We start from the raw sequence: 15,197 nt of genomic DNA, 5'->3' as shown, positions 1-15,197 counted from the left end.
ACAAAACCAACCACCAGTTCAACTAACAAATTATTCTTTGGTTGAAAACAGGTCTTACCCAAAGTAACCATGTAAGAAACAGGTGCAACCCAAAAAGAAATGAAATGCGCAAGTGCTGAAACAGCTCTGCAGTAGGAAAGACGACCAAGAAAGAAGTTTCCTCAACATTCTTTCATGCATTCTTGTAAATAAAAAGTAAAACATATAAAGAGAAAAACCAAAGAAACGAAAGAAGAAAAGAAATAAAATGAAAATCCCGAAAGAAAAACAAATCATGGTGGCATAGGATCCTTATTATTTAAAATATCCCGGCCAAAACCCGTGGATCTCCCAGCCAAAAAACCCCGGAGCTTTTTCTTTCCAAATCCCAGTATAACCCGTGGATATCCCTGGCATAACCCAGGGAGCTTTTTCTTTCCAAATCCCGGCAAAAACCGTGGATCTCCCTGGCATAACCCAAGGAGCTTTTTTCTTTCCATTCCGGCATAACCCGTGGATCTCCCTGGCATAACCCAAGGAGCATTTCTTTCCAAAATCCCGGCGTAACCCGCAGATCTCCCTGGCATAAGCCAAGGAGCATTTTTTTTCCAAATCCCGGCATAACCCGTGGTTCTCCCTGGCACAACCCAAGGAGCTTTTTCTTTCCAAATCCCGACATAACCCATGGATCTTCCCTGGCATAACCCAAGGAGCTTTTTCTTTCCAAATCTCGGCATAACCCGTGGATCTCCCTGGCATAACTCAAGGAGCTTATTCTTTCCAAATCCCGGCATAACCCTTGGATCTTCCTGGCATAACTCAAGGAGCTTTTTTTTTCCAAATCCCGGCATAACCCAAGGAGATTTTTCTTTTCAAAACCCGACATAACTCGTGGATCTCCCTGGCATAACCCAAGGAGCCTTTTCTTCCTTTCCGTCCCGACATAACCCGAGGATCCTTTTTCTTTTTTCGGCATACCCCGGTAAAACTGGGGCAGAAAATATCGTTTGTTTGTTTGTTTTGGTATCTTAAGCAGGTTTGACGTTGAGGCACAAGGGTTCGAGATGACCTACGGAATGAGTCTCAATCCAGAATAAAGAAAAGAAGAAAAGAACAAAAAGAAATGAACTCAAATGTTGAAGCAAACAGAGGTGCGGATTGCTCAAAATCTGATTGAAGTCACAAGCTTCACCAATCCTGTTTTGACTCAATGCTGCAGAAAGAAACAAACACCTACAACTTACGCGCATCAAGATTCAGATCGGAGTCCACAGCAAAATCAGTTAAGACTCAAGATTATGTTTCAAGAGATTTATAGATAGGAATTTTGTAACTCATAGTTGATAGGCATAGCTAGCTTAGCTTTGATTTTTCATTTTGGTGTAATAAGGAGGTCAGCAAGCAGTAGCAACAGCAAAAGTAGTGAAATCACAAGTTCCTGGTAGTCCCAACTACCGACACTCCAGAACTACACTGATCTGATTCCTTTATAGCCAAGGATATGTAGACAACCTTTGAAGAAGGGTTCGGTTAGACGGTTTTCAAAATGCTTCTCATGGAGTGCCAAGCAGGCAAAAATCTCTCATGTTTGCTCATTTATCTTTGCCCAAAAACCCTTCGTGTCTCCAAGCAAAGAGGGGCAGCTGTGAGCATGTGATTTTTGCCTTGTTTATCTAGTCCTATAAATTCATTAAAATAAGGATTTTTCTTTATTGTTTGAATTTTTAGTGATTTAATTGCATGGTTTTGCGTTTGTTTGCATCCTTGTGTGTGCATATTTTTTTCGTAATTGATATGATTCAAAAATACAAAATAGCATCAAAGTTTCGATTTTAGAATTTTCTATTAGTAAAATCAATAATACAAAAATAAAGAAAACAACAAAAATGATTCTTTGCATTTCTATTTTTAATTTTTGCCTTAGTTTGCTTTTAAATTAGGAATTAGTTTATTTAGGAATTAATTAGTATAATCTTAGAGTAAATTTTGGTCCTTGCTTTAACCTTGCTTTTAATAAAATCAGAAAATTTAAATAATAAAAAGAGTAAATAAAAAAACAAAAGAAGAGGAGAAAGCATATAAAAAAAAATTAAATGAAAGTCTAGTCTTAGTAATACCCAATTTTGGGCCATGCCTAGTCCCAATTTCACCCCAGAATCCGGCCAAAATGGCCCAAGTGCATCCCTACCCGGTCCAAATGACCATACCCCTGAAACTAATAAAACGACGTAATATAGGAGGGAGACTACATCGTTTTGAATTAGTGAGGCCAAATTAAATCTTGACCGTCTATTTCTCATCATCCAGTGGTCCTCATTCGTTCAAGGCTTTTTAATAAAAATGTCCGAAAACTCTTCATTAACCCTAGACCAAACTCGTCTTCCTCGTACCACTGTTCCTCCACCGTCCGCCGTCGGCGGAGATTCTCCAATGGGACCCAAAAATACACCCTAGGTTACTCTCACTCTCCTCTCCCCAAATGCACCCTCAATTTACCTTGAATCGTCACCAATCGGTTCGAATATTGGATCGAAAATCCGGCCAAAACCTCAACTCACACAAATCCAACCAAATTCACACCATGTACTCTCCTAAGCCCCCTCTTCCCGAATCCTTATTTAGAATCTTTCGAATGTTATCAAAAACCCTCGATTTTTAGATCTTAAAACCGGCGGAACCCTAAGAAATTTGGGGTTCCTCAAATTTTCCCCAATTCTTGAGTCCAGAGCTCGAGCCAGGCTTCGAGATAATGTGTTCGTGTGTTGTTTGTTGAAGAACACACGTTCACATCATTCCGGGCTTGACTCGGATTCCAGTCGGATTAATTGCAAAATCAGTAAGTTTCCTATTGCGTTTCTTTTCTTTATTATTTGAATCCTATGATTAGTTTAAACTTTTGTTTAATCAATTCATGCATGTTTCTGTAGGTTTTAGTTAATTTAGACATGATTTAGGTTTGTTCATATTCATATTAGGTTAGTTTAACTCGTAATAGGTCAGTTTTTAATTTATAAATTGGTCATTAATTGATATATGTTCATGGTTGATCCTGCTTTGTTGATTGTTAGTTTAGTTTTCTAATTTTTAGTTTAGTTCAGGGTTGACCCTGTTTCATTGGTTTTGATTAGTTAATTCAAGTGTTAGTTCTTGTTTTTTGATGATTCATTTTTGGTTTAATGTAACTAGTCTATTGTTAGTTGATAACCGGATAGTAGTGTGATTAGGATTAATTTTAAGTCTCAATTAGCATTAGTTGGATTCAATCTTAGAATTTTTGGAATCATTTTGGTTATAGCTGAATAGTTTAGACCATTTTAGTTAACCATGGCCAGTAAAAATGGGTTGGGGTCAACTAGTATAGGATCTGCAATTTCCAAACAAATGCAGGGGTATTTTGGTATTTAGAATTGCACAAGAATGCTGTAGTTAACACTAGAATTCCCTAGAATCTTTTAGAATAGGACTTTAGTTTAGATTTCAATAAATTTAGTGTAGTAACTTGAGTAACAAGTCAGAAAATGAGGGACAAATAAGTAAAACTGAAAATCTTAAAGAGGGACTAGGGGTGTAAATGAAATTTAGGAAACATCCCTTTAACTTTGCCTTTAAAAGACAGTCATTTCTACCTTGTTGAAGGGGGGAGAGCATTACAGATCTGAAAAATTCCTTCTAAAGTATTCTCCAAGTTTCCCAACTGAAATTTGAATTTCAAAACTCCAAATCTTCAAAAACCAAAAAAATAGTAAAGCATCACAGAAAACTCCAAAAAAAGATTGTTTCTTTGAAAGGTTTTTAAGTTTGGTTGCAAGCTAGTTTAATCCGAGTTCCCTAGTATCTCTAGATTCAATTTCTAGTCATTCTGGGTTTTGTTCAAGCTGTTCGGTTTATTTTTGGTTACTGAAATCACAAAAGCAGTCATGGTTTTAATTGCAAGCTTACTGGGTTCGATTGAATTTGTTTCTAACGTTTCATTGGCGTTACCCCATCTTCCTCCACCTCTGGTTTATTGAGGCTGTTTAAGCTCGAATCTAACCCTGTGCTGGTTGGATTTTAATTGTTGTTGCTTGCTCATTACTGCTGCTGATACTCCATTTTCTGAATTTTTAATACTTTTCCAGGTACACTTTCTGGTTCCAAGCTGATGTAGATCTCAAAGTTGAAGGAATGAAATAAAGTTGTCACCTAGTTTTATTGCAAATTTTAGTTGTTTCACACTGTATGATGCTTTCTTGTAATGGATTTGGACTATAATAGATTGTGGACTTTTTGGCTATGTTTGTCTATTTAGACATTAGTTTAGTCTACCATAGTTAAATGCTTGTATTAGTTTAGTGTTAAAACAGGAAGTGTGATAAACTTGGATTAACTTTAATCTAGTTCTAAAAACAGAAAATAGGCGTCTAAGTTTGACATTTGGGCTGTTTGTCGTCAGTTTGTAATCGTAGTCGTGTAATGGTTGTGATTTGCGTAATTAATTGATAATGAAATAGCATCAGTTTAGACCTAAAACGTTAAAATGAATAGGAAATGGTAAACTTAGGTCAATAAATGAAATAGTGTTTAATTCGTCAAGGTTGATTGTTTAAATTCAATATTTCAACTCAGTTAGTAATTACTTTAGTTCAATCATGGCTTCTGAAGTAATATAGCAATATATTAATCTGAATATGGGAATTTGAATTTAATACACAGTACTTGTTGATTTGGAATGTGGTTGCATTGTTTTATTGTTATAAAGGATCATGGGGTACAATACTAATGTGACCTAGTAGCTATGAAATTTGGTTAAGGTGGATTAGTTTGGGCCTGCTCTAACATTTTAAGTGGGCCTCGGCACTTTTTTAAGGCATGGCACAGATCCGGGTGTGATTCATTTCACATTCAGGCCTGGGCAAAGGCCTGCGTTTGGCCAACTTAACGCCAAACTGGATACCATCTCATTTGGATTGGTTTCTGAAGCCCAAGCGTTTTCAAATGTTTAACTGATTGGAAACGTTAAGTTAATTAGGGTCTTTTCTTCTTTTTAGAGACAATACATAATAGAAAATTGTAGTTGCTTTAGGTTGCCCTTTTAAAATAAAAATGAGGTGCGCCGCGCTAAACAAAATCTTACATTGCGTGGCCCTCTTAATCAAGTTAAAAATATTTTAGACCTCGGGACGTGCCGTTTAGCAAATTCCATGGCCTCTCACAAAGATAATAATACGCTAGTCACCTTAGGACCGTCATTTAATAATATTACCTTCTTAAAATTGGGTGCGCATTTATGCGACCCAAATCCGAATCTCAACGGAGTCAAAATGTGTCAACCACCACGGGTGCATTGATGTGACGTGGTTCGAGACGCATTTTCACGACGTTGCAATTCTCATTAAAAATAAATATGAAAGCGGTTTACAATTAAAAAGCACATAACCTAGAACATGTTTTGAAATCAGATAAAATCAAACATGACAGTTAAGCGACCGTGCTAGAACCACGGAACTTGGGAATGCCTAACACCTTCGCCCGGGTTAACAGTATTCCTTACTTGGATTTCTGGTTCGCGGACTGTTAGCAGAGTCATATCTTTCCTCGGTTCGGGATTCAACCAGTTACTTGGAACACCATTAATCTCCCAAGTGGCGACTCTGAACAAATAATAATAAATCCCGTTCCGATTGTCCTTTAATTGAAAAAACTCCTTTATGCCCTCGCAGGTGTAGTGAAAAAGGAGGTGTGACAGCTCTGGCGACTCTGCTGGGGAACGAACCCAGAATCTCTGGTTCAAGGTTTAAGAATTCGAGCTTAGAATAATTGTTATGTTTGGCTTTATCTGATTTTTCTACATATTTCATGCTAAATGTGCTAAATGCTTTACCGCTTTGATATTATCTGAACTGTATATAAACTGTGCCGAAAACCTTCTCTTCTCACCTCCGCGGATGTGCTTACTGGTTGAGACTCCCTATTCTGTTAGTGTCATACCCTGAAATAAGAAAGAGGCCGGACAAGTTACAAAGCCGGACGATCTCGCGGGTCCCTGGTACGTTGCCCCTTCCTCGACTCGAGTTGTCCGCTCGGGTATACAGTCTATAACAAATACCTAGGCTTTGAACCTAGAATAACGTGACTTCATGTCGGATCCCTAGTAGGAACGCTTATTTGTATCATGTTACATTTGACTTAGGGGACTCAACACAGGGGTTGGGTCCGTCTAGGACTAGCAACCTGAAATGAAAAAGACCATCCTGATGCATCCTATTTGTTTTCCGCGCATTTATTTGTTTCGGGCCTTCATGCTGACCGGATTCTGAATATCAGGAAAATTGAAAAAAAAAAAGAGAAATAACAGTGTAGAGAGTTGACTGCCTACTTTTAGAAAACCAATGCCCGAATGCTGTCGAAACTCTGCCGAAATTTAAAAAAATATATATATATTTTTATAGTTTGTTTTACTCAAAAAAGCAAAAAAAAAGGAGAAAAGGAAAAAGGGTCTTGTTTTCAAAAATAGTTTATTTTCCCGAACTACGCCGGTTTGATTCTCACAGGGTGTGGGATACATAGGCAACCCACATCAGGTCCAACCTCCCTTTTGCAAAAATAGCCCAAAAAAATGTCAAAATTTTAATTTTTGTCATAAATAAGTCGGGTGATGTCATGCTTGCTTAAAGTAAACCGAATGTCCCCAAAAGGACGCCAGAAGGCTATTTTTGCAAGAACAGCCACCCTGAGTCATTTTTAAATGGTTTGCGGGCACAACCTTAAAATCTTCCTCCCGGAAGCACTGAAAGGCCGTGTTTTCAATACCGGGTCTTTTATTTCAATTTGAAAAAACAAGAAAGAGTCATAAATAAATCGAGTAATGTCGTTTTGTCAAAAATAGCCGAATGTTCCCGAAAAGGATGCCGGAAGACTGACTTTGCATAAATGGCCACTTTTGGTCATTTTTTGGATTTTTGACTAGTTGACTCACACAGCCTTAAAATCTTCATTCCCGAAGTGCTGAAAGGCCGTGTTCGGAAGACCGGATCTTTCTTTTAATATGTGAGAAATTAAAAAAAAATAGTCAATTTGTTGAGTCAAATGAATTATTTTTTTTTGCTTAATCACCTTAATAAATGTGCAGGATGAGCACGATGCAAAATGAACCTTTTTCAATAATGAATAAAATCCCTTTCGAGTTGCGGCTATGGTGGGATGATTTTGGTGGTGAAGGAAAAGATGAGGTCAAGAAATATCTGAAAGGTCTTACGGGTTTATTGGAAATCTAGCCTCGGGGGGATATCATAAGAGCTTTGGTTACCTGCTGGGACCCGGCACACAATGTCTTTCACTTCTCCGATTTTGAACTCACCCCGACTTTGGAGGAAATAGTCGGGTACATCGGAAATGCTGAAGTTCCGTTAAGGCAAAAATACCTGGTTGCTCCAAGAGCTGTCACTGCACATCGGTTTTTAGATTCATTAAAGATACCCAGAACGGTCCATAATCCATATCTGGCCGCAGGTTTTTGTAATCCGCGCTTCATATACGAAAGATATGGTTATGTCGGAGGATTCAACAATCCGGGTAACAAGTTATGCAGCAAAAGTAACCGTCAGAAATGGGATGAGCATAGACGAGTGGCTTTTATGATAACCTTTTTGGGCCTTTTGGTGTTCCCAAGGAAAGACGGGAACATTGATCTGAAAATAGCTAGGGTCGTCAGTACCTTGCTCACTCAAAATGAAAGCACTCTTGCGCTTATGATAGTATCTGATATCTTCCGAGCTCTCACAGCCTGCAAAGCCATAGGGAACTTTTTCGAGAGGTGTAACTTGTTGCTAAAAATGTGGATGACTGAGCATCTATGCCACCGTTCCCAGCTCTTTAGTTATGGTTCCTCGAAGAAAACTTGCATAGAAGAGTTCTACACAAGAATCAAGGGGGTCAGTCTACCTGAGGGAATTACGGCATGAACATCATTCTTTCTTACCCTCACCGCCAGTCAAATACAGTGGACGCTAGGATGGTTGCCCGTTGATGAGGTCGTATATATGCCGGCAGCTAAGACCCACTTTCTTTTGATGGGACTCAAGAGCATTCAGACCTACACGCCATATCGGGTTTTGAGACAACTCGGGAGATGCCAAACAGTGCCACAAGAGGAAGATCTTAGTGCTCAAGTAATTGAGATTGGCCGTGACGGACAGTTTCCTGAAGCAAGAGTCCGCCAGATCTGGATTGAATGCAATATTTAAAAGCAGATACTTGCGTGCAGGATCGGGCCAAAGGCGAAGTGGCGCCAGGATACCTTGCTTGGTACAGGAGAGAACTTGAGCACGAAAGGCCGGCTAAAAGACACCATCTCCAGAATTTTACTGAATCATCACAGGAACAATGGGGTTGGCTGGCAAAAGAAAAGAGCTACACGGCAGAAATAGGCCAGTTAAAACACAAGATTAGAGACCTTGAGTTTGAAAACAACGTGCAGGCCGCAGCTAATGAGGGATATAAAAAGAAGCTGGCCCAGGAAAATGAGATGCTCAGGGCCCAGATCCGACAAATGAGGTTAGATGCTTATAAACAACAAAGGAGTCGGTCGGATGAACGGTTGATAAAAGGGTTGAAAACGAAAATCGTTGAGTACCGGGATGAGCTGAAGAAATCCGAGGGTACCATAGCAGAACTCCAGGCACAGTGGGTAAAAAGAACAAAAGAGCACACACAATATCTACAGTAGGTGAGGAAGGCTTATGAAAATACCATTGCTAATCTGAAAAGAAAAATGATCACTCTTGAGGACAAGGCAACTAAGCAAGCCCAAGCTTTTGAAACCAAAAGGGGACACTGCTATGATTTACTGGCTCGAATGGAAGTAGAAATACAGCAGCTGCAGAGATAGCATCTTCAGGATTCTCAGGTTTTGGAGGCCCGTAATGATCAGATAAGGCATTTGCTCATAGAAAAAGGTCGAACCAAGGACAAGATTGAGACTATTGCCCATGCCATCATTAAGAGATGTCGACTGTGTGAAGACATGACCCGCACTACCTTCTTTTCAGCCATAATGATTTATGTCAAGCGGACAATGTATGAACTAGAGCAACTTGAAAGGGATCTCGCACCTAAGCCCGCGGCAAGGCCGAACGACGCCCCGCGGGCACCCATTTTTGAAGCTTTAATGTACTCATAGTTCGAGTCTGTATGTTCTGTTTTAGAGTTTGTTGTCTGTTTGTCGGCTTCCTTTTCGCATCAGTAGTTTTTGAGTCTGTATTTGGCTTTATTTTGAGTCTGTTAGTTCCCTTTTCAAAAATGTTTAGTTTGCAAAAGAATGTTTTAGTAATGAAAATTGAAAACTCCCAAAAATTGTTTCTTTATATTTCGCATTTAATTTTCACGAACTACGCTTGGTCTGATTCGTGCGGGGTCACGATACGTAGGCAATCCTCATCAGATTCAACCGTAACCGTAAAGAGAAAAGCAAAAAGAGGGAAGAAAATAAAGGAAAAACAAAAGAAACAAAAGAGTGGAAGAAAAATCAAAGGAAAAACCATGGCAAAAGGAAAAGGGAAAGTAGAAAATGAGGAAAATAGAGGGAAAACAAAGTGAGAGAAAACAAAAGAAAAATAAAAGAAAGCCGGGATGACGCATGCAACCGAGCAAAACATGTAGAAGTCCATTTAACTATTCCAGGTTTATAGAAACAGGTGGTTGGTTTTGTGGTAAACTGGCTTCGCACCACTACTTTACCAGATCCAAAGGTACTATAGAAATGTCGTCAGAAATGACCCTGCCAACAATCCCTATTTCAGAAGATAGCCCACTCTCGGGCGTCCCGGCCTCAGAGTCCGCAGTGGCCGAAGAAAATAGAATCTTACGTCTGAGGGTAATGGAGATGTGGAACGCATGGACAAATGGAAAAGAACCCCCGAGTGTCATCCCTGGATTTCCCGAGTTGTTCCCAAGACCAACGGGTACCTTTAACATTCCCATCAGCCACCCGAACGTCCTGCTAGGACAGCCTACTATATCCGCTCATTTCATGGAAGCAACTTCTGAGGTCCTTCCCCAGGCATTCATACCCGGGGCAGCTCCAAACATCTTCACTGCTCCACCATCTTCTGCTACAACACAGCCCGCAGTCCCAAGGCCTGTGTTTGATCCATCGGCCTTCACTTATCAAACTCCTACTTACCAGCCCGAATTTCCTCCATACTCTGCATATGCTTACCCTCAGCCACCACCATATGAGTTTACACTGGGACAAGACAAAACCCCTAAAGCCCCAGAGCAAGATGAGATGGCCAAGAGAATGAGAAGCCTTGAACAGAGCTTAAAGAACATGCAAGGTTTGAGCGGGCCAAAGAGTGTCTCTTATATAGATTTGTGTATGTTTCCGCATGTACATTTGTCGTCAGGGTTCATAACAACAAAATTTGAAAAGTATGACGGGCACGGTGACCCCATTGCTCATTTGAAGAAGAATTGCAATCAGTTACGGGGGGCCGGTGGTAAAGAAGAATTGTTGATGGCATATTTCGGGGAAAGCTTAATCGGCATAGCTTCAGAGTGGTATATGGATCAGGACATATCTCGATGGCACATTTGGGACTGAAAACAGGTAGAATCTTGAGCCAGTCGGCCATAAGAGCGACCTCCCAAGCCATCCAAGGCGGGTCTGGAGGAATGGCCAAAGGGAAAAAGAAAGAAGAAACGGTCATGGCAGCGTCAGGAGAAAGGAGATACCGGGATCATAGATCGGTGTTCTCCGAAAGAACCCCTCAACACTACTATCCTCACAATGATATGGCCTACGCTTCCTCACCTTATGCGGTCATGAATGCTCAACCTTTCGGCCGACCGCAACCACAAGCCAACCGAAATCCACCTCCATTCCAAAGAAACCAACCTCCTTACCAGAACCAATATAATCCCCGACCACCATAAAATAACTTTCGCCCCTGAGAACCTCCTAGGATGCCCAACGTTACACCAATCGGTGAACTCTACTCCACCCTGTTCCCTAAGCTTTCCAGATGGATATGCTGCAGCCTATTCCCCAAAACAGGCAGAATCCGGAATCCCCAGCTTACCAACGAGGTGTCCACTGTGCTTATCATTCAGGAGTTGAGGGGCATAGTGCTGATAACTGCTGGACCTTGAAGAAAGTTGTGGAAAATTTGATTGAACAAGGAAAAATAGTATTGAGGGATGAAGAAGCCCCGAATGTGACCAATAATCCATTGCCCGCTCATAACAACGGGCCGGTAATTGGGATGATCTGTGAAGACAAAGAGTTCGATCCCGCCTTGAAAGCTATAATTGCTATTGCTAATGCAAAAAGAAAGCCTAAAGCAACCCTGAAGTAGGAGAAAGGGGAAAGAAGACTAAAACTGTCAAGATTGAACTTGAAAATAAGGTTGAAACAAAGGCAGAGATGGCGCCTCTGAAAAATGGGGTTCTCTATATTCCGCGAGGTCGCCAAGAAAAGCCGTTAGTCGTGGGTATTCCAAAGAAATTTGAAGTGAAAAGGGGAACACCAATGTATGTGCCAAAAGGAGCCTATGTGGTCCGGGGGACGATTAAACCGCCTCGGCTGAATGAGCTAGTGGTTATCAGACGTGTGCCACAGAAGCCAATAACGGACCCGTCTGCGGTGCCATGGAATTATCAACAGACGTTGGTTACATACAAAGGTAAAGAAATCATGGGAGAACTTCCGGGAAATACCTTCGCTTGGAAATATTCAGATGTACAAAAAATGAACAATGCCACGCAGAAGCGCTTTCCACCTAAGATGCCTGTAAGTGCTGAGGAGGCAGAGGCTTTCTTCCAGAAAATGAAGATGCCTGATTATGAAGTGGTGGATCAGTTACGCAAGTACCCTGAACAAGTATCTATGCTATCTTTGTTAATGAGATCTGCTGAGCATTAGAAGACCCTAGTGAAAACTCTGAATGAGGCGTATGTGCCTGCTGAAACTTTAGTTGAACAGCTCGAAAGAATGGCAGAAAGGTTCTTTGCTGTTAATCAAATTTCCTTTAGTAAGAATGATTTGCCTCCAGAGGGAGCGGCTCACAACAAAGCTTTACATCTGACTGTCAAGTGTGAAGGTTTTTATGTCAAGCGAGTAATGGTGGATGGGGGTTCGGGTGTTGACATTTGTCCACTCTCTACACTGCAGAGAATGGAAATCGGGACTGGAAAGATTCGTCCCAATAAAATCTATGTAAAAGCCTTTGATGGCATTAAAAGGGATACCATCGGAGAGATAGATCTAGTATTAACCATAGGCCCAGTGGATTTCGAGATGACCTTCCAAGTGTTTGACATGGATACATCTTACAACTTTCTTCTAGGAAGGCCTTGGATCCATGCCGCGGGGGTTGTGCCCTCCACCCTTCACCAAATGGTAAAGTTCGAGTATTAAATTCAGAAAATTGTGGTCCACAGAGAAGACAAGCAGTCTATATATCGGGACCCATCTATCCCATGTTTGGAGGCTAGGGAGGGAAGTGAACACATTGTTTATCAGGATTTCGAAGTTGTAGTGGCGGATCAGTATGAAAAGGGGAGCCCTTGCCCCCAATCTTTCCTATCTAATGCTTCGATCATGGTGGCAAAAGAGATGATCAAACACGGTTTCAAGCCAGAAAAAGGATTGGGAAAAGCTCTACAAGGAATATCGGAGCCAATAACCCTACCCACAACAGAAAAGTTTTTCGGGATAGGTTTCCACCCTACCCCAGAAGATGAAGATTGGGCAGACAAGAGAAAAAGGGAAGGATGGGCCTTGCCACAGCCATTGCCACATCTATATCAGACCTTTGTCAAGCCAAAATACAGTGAGAATGAAGATGGTGAGGCCTTCACGGCCGAAGAAATCAATGATATATGTGGAGCTATGAGGCAAATGCTTTATGAAACCAACATGGTTCAGCTAGGGGAAGGTACTAGCACCGCTGAGGTGATCTACATGGGACCAGATGCTAAACTCTAAAATTGGAAGGCTACGCCATTCCCGATCAGGCGGGAGTCCGGGTAGACTTGTCCTGCCACTTTTTCTGCATCACGAGTTACCCTAGGGTGTGGCTCGGATGTTTGTTCTTTAGGTTTCCTGTCTTTAAATTCCTGAATGTAAACCATGATATCTTCCCAATCCCAAGAAATGAAATCAATATTTCATCGTTTATTATCTTTATTCTTTCTGATTTTTGCTATTTTTCTCTTTTATTTCTTTTTTTTAGTTATAATAATGCGGATTTAAATAACATGACATGCTTGCGGACTTCACGCCCAGATCCAAACATGTTGTCTAATTGTGAAAGCATGAACCAAGAACCAGAATATGATGAAGAAGAGGCTTTTAGGGAAATAAATCGAGAACTGGAACAATTTGATAATAAACCTAAGCCGAACTTGAATGATACAGAACCGGTTAATTTGGAAACCTCTGAAGAAATTCGGGAAACAAAAATAAGCATTCACGCTGATGAGAAAACGCGGGATGCAATAATTCAACTTCTGTTTGAGTTTAAAGATCTGTTTTCTTGGTCGTACGATGATATGCCAGGATTGAGTGTCGATCTAGTGGTGCATAAATTGCCAATTTACCCTGATTGTCCTCCGGTTCAGCAGAAACAAAGAAAGTTTAAGACTGATATCAGTGATAAGATCAAAGAAGAAGTCACAAAACAGTTGAAAGCAGGGGTAATCTGGGTGGTCCAGTCTACTACGTGGCTGGCTAATGTAGTTCCCGTGCCAAAGAAAGATGGGAAAACCCGGGTGTGTGTGGATTACCGAGATTTGAATAGGGCAAGTCCTAAAGACAATTTCCCTTTGCCCAATATCCACATCCTTGTTGATAACTACGCCAAACACGAGACACAGTCCTTTGTGGATTGTTACGCAGGATATCACCAGGTGTTGATGAATGAAGAAGATGCCGAGAAAACAGCTTTCACTACACCCTAGGGCACTTATTGTTATCGGGTCATGCCATTTGGGTTGAAGAATGCTGAGGCAACTTATATGAGAGCTATGACCGTCATTTTCCATGATATGATGCATGAATAGATAGAGGTGTATGTGGACGACGTGATTATCAAGTCCAGAACTTAGGACGATCATGTTCCAGACATGAGGAAATTTTTCGAAAGGTTGCGCAAGTATGATTTGAAGCTAAATCCAGCTAAATGTGCCTTTAGAGTCCCATCAGGCAAACTTCTGGGCTTCATAGTCAGCAGGAGAGGTATCGAGTTAGATCCAACAAAGATAAAGGCTATCCGAGATCTACCTCCTCCGAGAACTAAGAAAGACGTGATGAGTTTATTGGGCAGGTTAAATTATATCAGTCGGTTCATTGCTCAACTGACTACCACATGTGAGCCCATATTCAAGCTATTGAATAAAGACGCAGCAATCAAATGGACATCTGAATGTCAAGAGGCTTTCGACAAAATCAAGGAATATCTGTCGAACCCTCCAGTTTTGGTCCTACCAGAGTCTGGGCGACCTCTTTTCTTGTATCTGAAAGTGTTGGAGAATTCTTTTGGTTGTGTCCTCGGGCAACATGATATAACCGGCAAGAAAGAGCAAGCGATTTACTATCTGAGTAAGAAGTTCACTAGCTACGAGGCCAAATATACTTTGTTGGAGAGAACGTGTTGTGCCTTGACGTGGGTTGCTCAAAAGTTGAGACATTATCTTCAAGCTCATACTACTTACCTTATAACCAGGTTGGATCTTTTGAAGTACGTATTCCAGAAACCGATGCCCACTGGAAGACTAGCCAAATGGCAAATCTTGCTCACCGAATTTGACATAGTCTACGTTACTCGCACGGCAATGAAAGCCCAGGCGTTGGCAGATCATTTGGCTGAAAACCCGGTTGACGAAGAATACCAACCGTTGAGCACATACTTTCCAGATGAAGAGGTAAACACAATAGAAGTAGTCCCTGAGGACACTCATGCTTGGAAAATGTTCTTCGATGGGGCAGTGAACGCCAAAGGTGTAGGGATTGGGGCAATCTTGATCTCACCTACTGGTCATCATTATCCGGCTACAGCTAGGCTTCAGTTCTTCTGCACGAACAATACTACTGAATATCAAGCCTGCATCATGGGCATGAATATGGCGATTGACCAAGATGTTGAAGATTTATTGATCATGGGGGATGCAGATTTGATTATCCGGCAAGCCTAGGGAGAGTAGGAAACTAGAGATGTCAAACTTATTCCTTATCGGCAGCA

This window comes from Nicotiana tabacum, chromosome 22, assembly GCF_000715075.1.
Source record: "Nicotiana tabacum cultivar K326 chromosome 22, ASM71507v2, whole genome shotgun sequence".
Lineage (NCBI taxonomy): Eukaryota > Viridiplantae > Streptophyta > Magnoliopsida > Solanales > Solanaceae > Nicotiana > Nicotiana tabacum.
This window is presented reverse-complemented; position numbering follows the sequence as displayed.